This window comes from Balaenoptera ricei, chromosome 1 (assembly GCF_028023285.1).
Source record: "Balaenoptera ricei isolate mBalRic1 chromosome 1, mBalRic1.hap2, whole genome shotgun sequence".
Lineage (NCBI taxonomy): Eukaryota > Metazoa > Chordata > Mammalia > Artiodactyla > Balaenopteridae > Balaenoptera > Balaenoptera ricei.
The window spans coordinates 107,903,122-107,916,024 of NC_082639.1; the positions used below are offsets into that span (position 1 = coordinate 107,903,122).

At 44.5% G+C, this 12,903-nt stretch overlaps 2 non-coding genes across 2 annotated transcripts; both read right to left on the bottom strand.

The window, feature by feature from the left end:
• Positions 1 to 6,356: 6,356 nt before the first annotated feature.
• On the bottom strand, positions 6,357 to 6,430 carry TRNAN-GUU (transfer RNA asparagine (anticodon GUU)). The gene has a single exon. It is a non-coding gene; the product is annotated as a tRNA-Asn (tRNA).
• Positions 6,431 to 8,622: 2,192 nt separating this feature from the next.
• Positions 8,623 to 8,695, bottom strand: TRNAV-CAC (transfer RNA valine (anticodon CAC)). The gene has a single exon. It is a non-coding gene; the product is annotated as a tRNA-Val (tRNA).
• Positions 8,696 to 12,903: the final 4,208 nt, after the last annotated feature.

A 12,903-nucleotide genomic window follows, 5' to 3' on the forward strand; every position in this document is an offset into this window, starting at 1 on the left:
GGCAGTCTCCACCGAAGAATAGATTTCAAAGCTACCAACATAGTGTATACACATGTGAATATGAAAATCATACTTCAACATTAGTAGTAAAGAGATTATTTTTGAATTTAAAAAAATATTTTTAATACAGCAGGTTCTTAATAGTTATTTGATATATATTAGTGTATATATGTCAATCCCAATCTCCCAACGCATCCCACCACCACCAACCCCTCTGCCGCTTTCCCCCCGTTGGGGTCCATATGTTTGTTCTCTACATCTGTGTCTCTCTTTCTGCCCTGCAAACCGGGTCATCTGAACCATTTTTCTAGGTTCCTCATATATGCGTTAATATACGATATTTGTTTTTCTCTTTCTGACTTGCTTCAAGTAGTAAAGAGATTTTGAAGGAGTTAGCTCACATGGTTACTAATAAAAATGGGAAACAGTTATTAGGATGTTGTCATTAAACAAAGGCAGGATTTATAAAAAAGCCAGAAAATAGAAGAGAGGAAACACACACACACACACACACACAAAGCCTGAGAAAGGGGAGTTTTCCCTTTCCTGGAGGAACAGATAGCTGAAAGCCATCAAACAGCTTATCAGGAGGGTTTAATCTAGTGAAGTTCCGAGCTAATCAGGTAAACGCTTTTGGCTATGTGTGGATGCTCAAAAATTCTTGAGAGTTGAGTGGTGAAATGCATGTGGCGGCTATTCTTTGTGTACTACCTGCCAGTGTCCCCCTTTGGCACCTGTGAGTTAGTTAAGCCTAATTGAACTACTTTCCTCATCAGAATTTCTCAATTTCCTATACCGCCCACATTCCTTGACTCATATTGATTCTTAAAAGAGCAGATTTGGTCATGAACACTTGGTTCTCTCTTTGACACAGTATTAACAGTGGAATGTCAGCTTAAGGTAATGGTTGTGAGCAGCATATGCGTAAGTAGTCAGATATCCGATAGTGAAGGGAAGCCAAAAATCTGAGGACAGCAAAAATATCACAGTAACTACTTTGAACTTACTTTCCCTCCTAGCCCAGGACAAAGCAGAAGGAAAAGTATCAACATCACTTTACCAATAACCAAGTGGCATTAAACTTTAAAACAATGAGGCATAATATGCATAAAGTACAAAGAGTGTACACTTCCCAAACCATCACCAGTGTACACCAACCTGAATAACTGATGAAGCAACCTAAATAACTAAGGTATGCAAAATTACCAGACCACAGAAGGCTTCCTCATGACTCTTCCCATGCAAGAGCTCAGAGTAATCACACACATACCCCTGCCAACCTCTCTGCCTGTTACTTTCACATAAATTGAATCACAGGGCATGCACTGGGTTTGGGGGGATGGAGGGGCATGGGTCCGACTTCTTTCACTCAACGTTATGTCTATGAAATTTAACCCTATTTTTCACGTAGTTCTTTGTCTCTGTGTGTATGCCTTGTAAGAATATAACTCCACGTAGTTTTGAACTGTTGGACATTTCAGTTGTTTCCACTTGAGGATATTCTGAAATGGTACGAACATTTTTTTATGACTTTTGGGGGACATACACATTTTTCTAGAGCACCCCATTCCAACAGAATAATGCCAGTGTTGACTTTCAAAATAATACTTTTGAGCGTTTCCCTGGTTGCGCATTGGTTAAGAATCCGCCTGCCAAGGCAGGGGACACGGGGTCGAGCCCTGTTCCGGGAAGATCCCACATGCTGTGGAGCAACTAAGCCCGTGCACCCCAACTACTGAGCCTATGCTCTAGAGCCCGTGAGCCACAACTACTGAGCCCTCCTGCCACAACTACTGACGCCTGCCCGCCTAGAGCCCGTGCTCCGCAACAAGAGAAGCCACCACAGTGAAGAGCAGCCCCCAATCACTGCAACTAGAGAAAGCCCTCGCCCAGCAACGAAGACCCAACGCAGCCAAAAACAAATACACAAAATCAATTTTAAAAATTTATGAAAATAAAAATATACAAAAGTTGGGGTGGGGGGTTTGTTTTTTGTTTTTTTCCAACAAAAAGCGTTTATTCAGGAATAGCGGAAGAATGGCAATTCAGGACAAGCAAGCTATAGCAAAAGCCATAGGCAAGTCCCACAAACAAAGGAGAGGAAGGAACCTTATTTTACAGAGAGAGAGGAGGAAGCTGAGGGAGGTTGTTTTGAACCCAAGTCCACTGGAGAAAAGTGAAAGTTCAGGGTGATGACGGTTTCTCATTGCCAAGTTGCTGATTTCCTGCGGGAGATGCAACGTGCCTGTCTTTCTGTTGGGGCCTGTAATCGATGATTCTTCCTGTTGATGCTTCTTCTGTTTGGGTTTGTAATTGACGATACTTCCTGTCTTTGAACTTGAGTGGTACCCCATGAGAGCTCCCACTTCTGGTCTCCCGACTTCATCTGAGTGACGCTTCCCTTTATTAGTTTTCAAACCTGTCACAAGGAATTTTGAATTTTCTATTTTAATCTATTTTAATGTTTTAGGAGACTTACTACATCAAAATATTATCATTACAACCTGTGGCCCTAGCAACTTTCAAGTGTTCAGTAGCTACATGTGGCTTGCACCTATCACATTGGAGAGCACAGGTCAAAGGTATAGCACAGCTAAAAGTACGATTTCTGGGCCACAGCATGTAACTGTGTATGTATGACCCTCAGTGGATGCTGCCAAATTTGTTTTCCAACCTGTGGAACTTTTTTATACCCTTTCCAGAAATGAATAAGAATTTCCAGTGCTCTCCATCCTGTCACCATTTGGTTTTGTTTGTCCTTTTTTTTTTTTAAAGTAAGCTTCATTGAGGTGTAATTTACATAGTAAAACCTGCCAACATTAGATTATTCTACATTGTTTTCAATGATATCATTTCTTTGCCAAGCTGGATTTTGGTGCTTGCTGTGATAAAAGGCAAGTGCCATGCAAAAAATGAATGTGTAACAAGAAGCAAGGAGGCGCTTTGAGAAGGTTTCAGAAGCCGTGCAGTGCGCATCATGAAGGTTATGATTCTGACGTGTCAGAGCAGTGAAAACACAAGCCACTCTACTGAACTTTTGTCAAGGGAACACATAAGAATAGCCACAGCACCAGCCACAAACCTACAAACTATAGAAATATATGTGAAGCCAGAAAACAACAGCATTCCCCAACGAAAGCACTGTTGTCGACCGACCTATCATGAAATTAGGGCAAACGGGAAGGACAAAGACAGAGAGAATTTGCAGGCAACCAAAGATGATTCGTTAAATAAATCAATTTACTGTTAGTCAAAGGATTGAAGTTAACTCTAGATCTTGAACTCGTAATTTAAGCTGACGCATGTTGGAACATGGGAATGTTGGAATCATATATTGGTATATATGGAATCATATATCAGATGACGCCTAAAAATATTTACCAAAAATTGTCAGTGGAATAATTGAGTCGTCTGGTTTCTAGAACTACAAGTTTTCATTCCTCTTTAAAGATATTAGTATATTTAATGTACTTGACTAGTATATTTAATATACTTCAACACATAAATTTAAAGTTTTAGTCGTTGAAAACTTATTGGATACGTTTGCTTATTTAACCAGTACAACCAGTACAGGAAATTTAGGAAGTCCAACGTAACTCAGATTTTCAAGCCATAATAAAGCCAAGACTTACATAACAGTATATTATACCACCATTATTTTCTACATCAGAACATAATCTGAAAATATATATATAGTCGTTTTTAGACCAAAATGATTAAACCAATCTAATTTTTCTGAGTAACCTCGATAAAAGCACATGACATGACATAAACATTTTAAATGTCATTATATGTAAAATGTATAAATTATTTAAATTGCTTAAAAGTATTAAGGGTCATCTTTGTAGTCCATTTCATTTCGTTTCTCACTGGTGTTCCGAGGGATCAAGACCATTAATTTAATCTACAGCTAAATCTGTTATTGTTCCTTGTCACCAATTCCACAACAAAATTTTTCCTTATATAAATACCACATTGAAAGCATAAGTAGTAAAGCATTCTTCCCAGAAATTCTTAATTTTCTTATTTTGAATTTATACGAGTGATTATTACTTTCCTGAAATTACTTGCGGAATTAATTTTTAATTAATTTAAATTTTTAGAGGCCTACTTTGTCTATTCTCTCCCAAGGAAGAGAAAGTATATTGTTTTGCTTCTGAGAAGATATATTTAAAGGGAAAAAAATTCATCAAACTAGTGGGCATTATTTAAGGTGAAAGCAGAGGCAATGATAGGTTTTAACAGCAACTGACAGTGAGGGAAACAAAATGAAATAAGTAAGCCACATTAGGTCCTTGAAGGAAGCTCATTAATGAAACTCAGAGTAATTCTGTGATATGCTTTTGAGTCTCCAGGGTATGTATCTGTGCATGAAGTCATTGCTCCTCATCCATTTTTATTAAGGACCGAACTGGCTTACAGTTCTGGAAGGTTTAAATCTTGATTTGTAGGGTTGTCACAAGTGCTCATGTTGCTGACTTTGTTGCTTGTTTGTAATGCTATGTCTCTCCTCTGCTTTCTGCCATCCCTGAAGGACATTGGTTTGAATTTTTTCAGTTATTTAGAACCTTGAGTATACCAATGAAAGAAAGCTGCCTATTCCGTGCTAAAAATTCCATATTCTTCCTGTATTAATCCCCCTTATTAATGTTGAGTTCCTTACGAGGGAACCATTGCATATTAAGATCGTCCTTATTGTAGCTACTACACTTTTGCAGTTATTGACAAGGGTTGACTGGGCCCACGTGGCTTTTAGCAAATAGTGGAAAGACAAGAGGTGGACAGCTTCTCACTGCTGTGGTGTCTCATACCAGGAAACACCAGAATCCTCAGGACAAGCATCAGACAAAAAAGACTCATGGTCCGGATTAGCTGTCATCTTCTACCTAACAGGGAATGGATCCCTGTCAACCGCCACCCAACAGGGATTATCCCCAGAAGTTCACTTCCTAAAATTAAAACCAGAATCCCGCACTGAGATGAGAAATTAGTGATGCACAAATGAGAGGGAGAGAGAGAGACAAAATCCGTGTCCAGTAACCACACAGTATGAAAAAGCCAAAATGCTCCATTCCTGCACATGAGCTAGAACAGAACAGAGCAAACACGAGCCAATAGCTCTAAGGGTCCAGGTCTGAAGCACGAACTTGTGGGGGGCAGGATTCTGTTGGCTCCCACGAGGTGTCTTAGATGGGCTAATTTGTATCGTCACAGCCAAAAAACAAACAAAAAACGGTCAAGGAATAACATAGAAACACTTATTCCCATGCGAATTCCCCATTTTATAGGAGGAAGGACAGGCATTAGATTGTTTGCATCAAATTAAAAGTATAACCAAAATGTATAAATAAAAGAGAAAAGGGGAGAAGGAAAAAACTTCTGAGATCAGCGAGATTCTTCTCTTTGGATAAGTTGCTTGGCAGGACGTTGTCAAAGAGGTCACTCTGGGCAGTCTTCTCTGGACCCTGTTGACTAGGTCTGCAGAGAAAACCATTACAGTTATTGGGAGACTTTAAAAATATTGAATGTTGAGCTTTTGAACGTATGCAATAGAATATCTCTGTGTACTGCCCACAGGGTCCCCCTGTTGTCCTTCCCCTTAGTTATGTCGGGAGGGCACTGCTCCCTTTATTAGTTAGACTACCATAGAGAGATGTATAGAAAGGTTGCTGTGTTGGCAAGTAAATGAAGAAAGGGACATTGGAAGACTGGAAAATAAAATGGAATATGATTCAGTGCCACTTCTGTGGAGGGCAAACTTGAAGGATTTACCAACATTAGAAGCACAGAAACACTAAAGGTAGCACTTGCACTTGCAGTTCTCTACGCTCTGGAAACACCTGCACGAGTGGTCAGAGGTGTGTGTACAATAATGATGGTTGCAGCCTATTCGTCATCGTGAAACCATGAAACCAAATACTACACAACCATGGAAGAAATGCCTTTATCAAAAAAAAATGCAGAGGAGAATTATGATGATGAGTTCACCGATAACATCATTCATAGAACAATTACTAACGTTCACAGCTGAAAAATTTGAGACACATAAAATATAACTTTCTTGTCCAAGTCTGTAGACTTGGCAGAATAAAGACTATCCCACCAGACCGTGGCTTCCTCGATCTCTTTCAGAAGGCCGTAAGTTAGGCAAGTATAGGGTCCAATAGAGACGACAGACAATAGAGCTGGGAAGGGGAGTGTGGCCCAAGACAGGCAGCAGTCGTGAGGTGGATAGGACCCCGATTGCAGTTCGGTAAACTTTGTGGGAGCAGAAGTACAGGGGATAATCAGCATGGAACACCTGCAATGGTAATCAGCACGGAAAACGCTGAATGGGTTCTAAGACCTCTACCCACCGTCCCTGGGTGGGCTCGAACCACCAACCTTTCGATTAACAGCCGAACGCGCTAACCCATTGCGCCACAGAGACAGCAGCACGCCCCTCTCCTGGCCTCTCTATGGAGTAGACAGACACTGACTAATTCCTAGGATGTGCCGCCTTTCTCGCAGGAAAACGGTACCAGTTCCAAAGCTTCGGAAAAACGGAAAGTTTAGAGCAGCCGATCCCACTGGACCTGAGACTGGGTCGAGGTCAGGAAAAGACAACACTAAGCACTATTATCATAGGGCAGCCACCCATGCAGACAATTCTGACAAGCACTTGAGAATACACCCCCTCCCTTGGACGCATTTCCCATCTGGTCCTCTCATCCTCCCACTCACTACAGGGAAGGATTCGTCACCTTTGTGTCCTGTCAGAACCCTTTACGCTCCGTGCAGGGCACAGAGATCCAGGCAACAGCCAAGGGGCAGCTGCACTTCCCAGAAGGGCCTTTCGCGAGGTAGGCGGTTCCAGCGCTCAGGCTGACCCAAGACCCCACTGCCCGCCAAGGCAACCGGGAAGGAGACCGGAGGGCAGCCGGTCCGGGGGGATTCCTACTAGCACAGAACGTGCCTGGCCTGCACTTCGGGGGGAGCTGAATAAAACTCCTCTGGAAGCTTCTCTACAGCCTGAAGAGAACGGATTTCAGGCTCCTGAAAGGGCAAGGGGGCCTCCTCGCGAGGACAGAGGCTTCCCCTGGTCTTGGAGGACAAGTCCCGCAGAAGCTGCCTTTGAGAGACACGCCAAACGAAAGGAGCAATCTTGAGTGGAGAGGTCTGCACGGAACTCTCAAGTGGTGTCGCCATTCTTATGTACGGAGAGAGAGTGAGAAACCCAACGTGGGAACATGTTTACTGTGCACTTACGTACAGAATATACGATGTTATTCCTCTTGCAACTTTCTTGTATGTTTCAAAGGGCTTTGGTTTTGGTTCTTAATGAATGTTTGGAACTCGAGTCTCCGATTCTCTTGGGATGAAAACGCGGTAAATAAGACTTCGGGTTTGTAACATGCAGGGGGAAAAGAGCCGAGGCGAGAGCCGGCCAGCCCAGGCTGTCCATTACATCTCACGTCCTCCAGCCTGCGCGATGTCAAGGACCCTGAGGCCGGCACTCGCCGGCATTTGGGGACTCAGTGCAGAAGCTCTTCTGCATCTGAACCTTGAAGCAAAACACAGCTCTGGTCGGGGCAGGAAGAGGAAGCCTCCTGCCAGTGGAGACGCTGAAGGGGAAAAAAAAGAAAAAAACTTTTGCAGAGGCTTCCCTGACCGGGAATCGAACCCGGGCCGCAGCGGTGAAAGCGCCGAATCCTAGCCACTAGACCACCAGGGAACCATTGAGGAGCCCCGACGTAGCGTCTCCAGGTGAAAGTTGTAAAAGTCAAGACTAAACTTCAGAGACCCGGAGAGCAGGAACGGAGATTTCCCAGAAGCCCAGGGCTGAATGCAGCTGTGCAAGGCTCCCAGCCCTTGCCCGGCTGCTCATCACCCTTCACCTCTCCAGTCTTGGGCGACGCCTTGGGCCCTGAGACAGGACACAAGGTCCGTCCTGGTCTAGCTTCAGCGCTGTGTGCTGCCGAGCCAAGGTCCTGCTCTCTTTCTGAACCTCGCTTTTCCCTTGAGTCAGGTGCCGACTGGGATGTCAGCAGGGGATGGGCGGATCCGTCCACTTCCTGATCTCTGCCCTGGCTCTGGGGGCTCTCCTGGAGACGGCACCGCGACGGGCTCCTTCCCCTCCGCGACCGGCTCAATTCGTGGAGCCTGACATTGTTCATTTCCGTGTCTTTGGCTCGGGTCCCCGGTGCACAGTCGGGTTCGGTCTCTTTTGTGGCGTCACGCAGATCAAACTGTTGCGTAGCTGTGCCGAGGTGGGGGAAAGCCAAGTGTGCTTCACAGGGATGGACTCCTTGGTTTTCAGAGACATAACTCGTGTGAACATGTGGAAGAGGTTTAGGCGCCTGCTTAGTAGGTGAGGGGATTTCCGGATGTAAAACTGACCCGAAGTCAGCCTTGTCCTTTGCCCACTTGGATTAGCTGGCTGTGGCCTGCGCTCCGCGGTGCCTCAGAGCAGAGAAAGGCGGGCGGGTTCCTGGTGCTGAGCAGGCTCTCAGGCAGTAAGGGAACTCCTGGCCTGTACCTTGGGGATGGAAACTGAGGCTGCGCCCGCCGCCTCACCCCCTGCCTTTCGCCCGTTTTGGTTTTTGGAGTGGGAAGGTAAAAACTTCAGAAAGGAAGAACGCTTGTTTCCGCCCGGTTTCGAACCGGGGACCTTTCGCGTGTGAGGCGAACGTGATAACCGCTACACTACGGAAACACGGCGGGTGCTGCCGCTTAGTGGCGCATCCCTGAAATCCGTAGGTCCTGCCACCACTATCCTAGTCGCCAACTTTTTAAACTGCAGAATGAACCTTGAAGCCCCGAGATCTCTCAGGCAAGGAGACTGCGGCTTCCGACAGGCCCTGCTTTCAGGGTTCCTCGCCTGGCCCGAAGGGAGGACCCCCGAGCCTCCCACAGTCGGCCTTCGGGCTCCCGCACCGACCGCAGAGTCCTCGGATCCACGGCTATGCCCCCGAGTGCAGGGGTCGCCCCCGCTGCTGACTCCTCAGCTCCCAGAAGCCGCGGGAGCCGGGGGTTCGGGCAAGTGCCCTTTGGGCCTAAGGGGAAAAGGTAGAGAATTAGGTTCATTCCAGTGAGCTTCTCTCTCTCTGGAGCGGATCCTGTGGGTCCTAGCTGCATTTCTCCAAAGCCTTCAAACAGAATTGCTTTCATCCAGACTGGATTGAGTCGTCTTCAGGGTGAATGCTAGCTTGCTACAAACACTCCGTCATACCTGAAGGAGGAAATCTACAACTCCCAGGTAAATTCTATTTTCTTCCTTTGATTTCTTCAAACAACAACAACACCCACAAAGACAGGTCACTGGTACATACTTGCACTTTTCTTATAATACTTAAGGTATGTCTGACTATCTATGAAAAGCTCTTGCTATAGAAACATGTGCAAGAGATTGTCTACCATGAGCTAAACGATCGTCATGCCTGCCCAAGGTCCAAGAATCTGATGAAGCTGGATCCAGTCCCCCACTGCCTTTAGATCACCAGTTCGATCACCATCCAAAGCAACCAATTTCCCAGATGCAGGTCACTAACATGAGGGAGAAGAGGTCAGCTAAACATTTAAACAATCGCAGTTTGTTCTGGGGAATGTTGAAAGTCAGCAGTGGTACAGTTAGAAGGGGAAATAAAAGACTTCATAATAACGATAATACCAGCTTGCTCGAGCTTTACTCAGTGACCAGCACTGTTCCTCAGTGCTTTACTGTGGAATCACTTACTAAGTCCACATAACAACCCTGGAAGATAGTGTAGGACTTTACCACCCCTTGTTGCAGATGAGAACACTGAGGCACGGAAAAGCTGAGCTAACCTTTCCAGGGTCTCACCACCACCACCACCCCCCCCCCCCCCGTGACAGTGAGAGCCAGCACTCAGACCCAAGCAGTTTGCCTGCAGAGCCCCTCCCCTTGGCCACCATGCTCACGGGTAACTGAGAAAACTTCACTGAGATTTGCATCCCTTCCTTGTTCAACCTCCAATATATCAAAAGGAAGAGAAGATTGAAAGGTAGGCCTACAAACCTCCCCAAACTCATTAATGAAATGAAGAAGAAGAGGAGAAAGAGTAAACAGGACCATTGGAGAAGCAACGACGTTAGACGCAGAGAGAATGACGATGCGTTTGTTAAACACATACTAACTGGAAACTGTCTCTTTAAAGACTAAGAAGGACCTAGCTTCCAACCATTGAAGACCTAAACTTTCCCGTTCCATGGCAGTCTCCACCCAAGAATAGATTTCAAAGCTACCAACATAGTGTATACACATGTGAATATGAAAATCATACTTCAACATTAGTAGTAAAGAGATTATTTTTGAATTTAAAAAAATATTTTTAATACAGCAGGTTCTTAATAGTTATTTGATATATATTAGTGTATATATGTCAATCCCAATCTCCCAACGCATCCCACCACCACCAACCCCTCTGCCGCTTTCCCCCCCCGTTGGGGTCCATATGTTTGTTCTCTACATCTGTGTCTCTCTTTCTGCCCTGCAAACCGGGTCATCTGAACCATTTTTCTAGGTTCCTCATATATGCGTTAATATACGATATTTGTTTTTCTCTTTCTGACTTGCTTCAAGTAGTAAAGAGATTTTGAAGGAGTTAGCTCACATGGTTACTAATAAAAATGGGAAACAGTTATTAGGATGTTGTCATTAAACAAAGGCAGGATTTATAAAAAAGCCAGAAAAGAGAAGAGAGGAAACACACACACACACACACACACACACACAAAGCCTGAGAAAGGGGAGTTTTCCCTTTCCTGGAGGAACAGATAGCTGAAAGCCATCAAACAGCTTATCAGGAGGGTTTAATCTAGTGAAGTTCCGAGCTAATCAGGTAAACGCTTTTGGCTATGTGTGGATGCTCAAAAATTCTTGAGAGTTGAGTGGTGAAATGCATGTGGCGGCTATTCTTTGTGTACTACCTGCCAGTGTCCCCCTTTGGCACCTGTGAGTTAGTTAAGCCTAATTGAACTACTTTCCTCATCAGAATTTCTCAATTTCCTATACCGCCCACATTCCTTGACTCATATTGATTCTTAAAAGAGCAGATTTGGTCATGAACACTTGGTTCTCTCTTTGACACAGTATTAACAGTGGAATGTCAGCTTAAGGTAATGGTTGTGAGCAGCATATGCGTAAGTAGTCAGATATCCGATAGTGAAGGGAAGCCAAAAATCTGAGGACAGCAAAAATATCACAGTAACTACTTTGAACTTACTTTCCCTCCTAGCCCAGGACAAAGCAGAAGGAAAAGTATCAATATCACTTTACCAATAACCAAGTGGCATTAAACTTTAAAACAATGAGGCATAATATGCATAAAGTACAAAGAGTGTACACTTCCCAAACCATCACCAGTGTACACCAACCTGAGTAACTGATAAAGCAACCTAAATAACTAAGGTATGCAAAATTACCAGACCACAGAAGGCTTCCTCATGACTCTTCCCATGCAAGAGCTCAGAGTAATCACACACATACCCCTGCCAACCTCTCTGCCTGTTACTTTCACATAAATTGAATCACAGGGCATGCACTGGGTTTGGGGGGATGGAGGGGCATGGGTCCGACTTCTTTCACTCAACGTTATGTCTATGAAATTTAACCCTATTTTTCACGTAGTTCTTTGTCTCTGTGTGTATGCCTTGTAAGAATATAACTCCACGTAGTTTTGAACTGTTGGACATTTCAGTTGTTTCCACTTGAGGATATTCTGAAATGGTACGAACATTTTTTTATGACTTTTGGGGGACATACACATTTTTCTAGAGCACCCCATTCCAACAGAATAATGCCAGTGTTGACTTTCAAAATAATACTTTTGAGCGTTTCCCTGGTTGCGCATTGGTTAAGAATCCGCCTGCCAAGGCAGGGGACACGGGGTCGAGCCCTGTTCCGGGAAGATCCCACATGCTGTGGAGCAACTAAGCCCGTGCACCCCAACTACTGAGCCTATGCTCTAGAGCCCGTGAGCCACAACTACTGAGCCCTCCTGCCACAACTACTGACGCCTGCCCGCCTAGAGCCCGTGCTCCGCAACAAGAGAAGCCACCACAGTGAAGAGCAGCCCCCAATCACTGCAACTAGAGAAAGCCCTCGCCCAGCAACGAAGACCCAACGCAGCCAAAAACAAATACACAAAATCAATTTTAAAAATTTATGAAAATAAAAATATACAAAAGTTGGGGTGGGGGGTTTGTTTTTTGTTTTTTTCCAACAAAAAGCGTTTATTCAGGAATAGCGGAAGAATGGCAATTCAGGACAAGCAAGCTATAGCAAAAGCCATAGGCAAGTCCCACAAACAAAGGAGAGGAAGGAACCTTATTTTACAGAGAGAGAGGAGGAAGCTGAGGGAGGTTGTTTTGAACCCAAGTCCACTGGAGAAAAGTGAAAGTTCAGGGTGATGACGGTTTCTCATTGCCAAGTTGCTGATTTCCTGCGGGAGATGCAACGTGCCTGTCTTTCTGTTGGGGCCTGTAATCGATGATTCTTCCTGTTGATGCTTCTTCTGTTTGGGTTTGTAATTGACGATACTTCCTGTCTTTGAACTTGAGTGGTACCCCATGAGAGCTCCCACTTCTGGTCTCCCGACTTCATCTGAGTGACGCTTCCCTTTATTAGTTTTCAAACCTGTCACAAGGAATTTTGAATTTTCTATTTTAATCTATTTTAATGTTTTAGGAGACTTACTACATCAAAATATTATCATTACAACCTGTGGCCCTAGCAACTTTCAAGTGTTCAGTAGCTACATGTGGCTTGCACCTATCACATTGGAGAGCACAGGTCAAAGGTATAGCACAGCTAAAAGTACGATTTCTGGGCCACAGCATGTAACTGTGTATGTATGACCCTCAGTGGATGCTGCCAAATTTGTTTTCCAACCTGTGGAACTT